The sequence below is a fragment of the Pinus tabuliformis genome, chromosome J (genome assembly GCF_031772625.1).
Source record: "Pinus tabuliformis cultivar Carrire ecotype Pingquan chromosome J, CPIR1, whole genome shotgun sequence".
In the NCBI taxonomy this organism is placed as follows: Eukaryota; Viridiplantae; Streptophyta; class Pinopsida; order Pinales; family Pinaceae; genus Pinus; species Pinus tabuliformis.
In genome coordinates this window covers 159,343,977-159,346,259 of record NC_142295.1, presented here as the reverse complement: position 1 = coordinate 159,346,259, position 2,283 = coordinate 159,343,977, and positions in this window count along the sequence as shown.

Below are 2,283 nucleotides of genomic sequence, written 5' to 3'. Positions count from 1 at the left end.
CTCTAACTTTCCTATATGTGCATATATTCAGTATATGCACCTCGTTTATGTATCTGCATCATATATGCGCAAATTCCATATACAGATATTGCGCATATACGGAAATTGTGCATATACAGAAAATATGTGCATATATGTGCATATACGGAAGATATGCACAATTTTTGTATATGCGCAATTTTTGTATATGAAATTTGCGCATATACGATGCAGATACATAAACGACATGCATATATAGAAGATATGCACATATAGGAAAGTTAGGGATATACAGAAGATATGCACATATCTTCCGTATATGCACAATTTCTGTATATACGCATATCTTCCGTATATGCACAATTTCCGTATATGCGCAATTTCTGTATATGGAATTTGTACATATCTTCGTTAATGTATATACATCGTATATACGCAAATTTAATATACAGAAATTTCACATATACGGAAATTGTACATATACGTAAGATATGTGCATATACTAAAATTGCCCATGCGCATGTCTTTCGTATATTCCTAACTTTCCTATATGTGCATATATTCCGTATATGCACTTCGTTCATGTATCTGCATCGTATATGCGCAAATACCATATATAGAAATTGTGCATATACGGAAGATATGCGCATATACGGAAATTGTGCATATACGGAAGATATGTACATATAGGAAAGTTAGGGATATACGGAGGATATGCTCATATCTTCCGTATATGCGCAATTTCCGTATATGCGCATATCTTCCGTATATGCATAATTTCCGTATATACGCAATTTCTGTATATGGAATTTGTGCATATACGATGGAGATACATAAACGATGTACATATATGGAAGATATGCACATATAAGAAAGTTAGGGATATACGGAAGATATGCACATATCTTCCGTATATGCGCAATTTCCGTATATGCGCATATCTTCCGTATATGCACAATTTTCGTATATGCGAAATTTTTATGTATGGAATTTCTACATATCTTCGTTCATGTATCTACATCGTATATGCGCAAATTCCATATACGGAAGATACACGTATATACGGAAATTGGCATGCGCATATCTTCCGTATATGCACAATTTCCGTATATGCACAATTTTTGTATATGGAATTTTCGCATATACGGTGCAGATACATGAATGACGTGCATATACGGAATATATGCATATATAGGAAAGTTAGGGATATACGGAAGATATACGCATATCTTCCGTATATGCGCATATCTTCCATATATGCAAAATTTCCGTATATATTAAATTTTTGTATATGGAATTTGGGCATATACGATGTAGTGAAATGTAACACTTTAGTATTAAAATTGCAACTTTCCATTTTCAGAGTGACATAATTAAGAATTACTAATATAAATAAGTAATTCATATACTTATTGTACTTGTTATTTGGTCATATTTTTATTCTTAGACTATAGTAGTCATTTATGTTCATCACTATTAATTTTATCACTTATTATATAGTCATATATTTTAGTCATTGATTAAATTAGTCATTTATGTTAGTCGCTCTTTTTGGTCACTTATTATCTAGTCATATCTTTTATCCCTAGACTAAATTAATCATTTAAGTTAGTCATTTTTATTTCGGTCACTTAAAATTGCTCAAATTTAGTAGTAATTCACTTGAAATAATTACGGTGACTAACCTTTTTAGTCACCTAGTCACTAATTTCATCATTTTATACTAGTGGCTTTAAGCCCCAAAAATTTCCTTGGGGGGATCCCATGTCCAACAGCCCCCCAACACAAACATTGTGACTCGCCCTTGAGTCACTCTATAAGTGCGGAGATCTTCGTGCGGAGACCACCCAACTCTGCTCGGACCACTGCAAGGTCGGCAGCGCACTGAGCGGCTCCCTGCTATATCTCTTGTATGCGTTGTTCCGAGACTGTGGTGTCAGAAATGCTTCCATGTATCTGTTCTTGTGTCCCTTGCATTTGTTTATAGTCCCACGCCTTCTTTCAGCTATTTGGAGCGCGAAGACTTTGCTTCTGTCAGCTAGTCAGATAGCCAGGCCCCCCGTGTACGGCTTCAATTGGCTACCATTCACTTTGCCTGGGAAAGGCTCTCCATTTAGCTTTGCTAGCAACATTGCGCCTCTGTCTATGACCTCCTTAACAACATATGGTCCCAGCCAATGCATTTTGAACTTTCTTGGGAATTTATCAAACTTACTGTCATATAGCAACACCAAATCGTTTACCTTGAAGGTGCACAACTTAATATGTCGATCGTGCCAGGAATTTTTGTGTTGCTTTTGTACC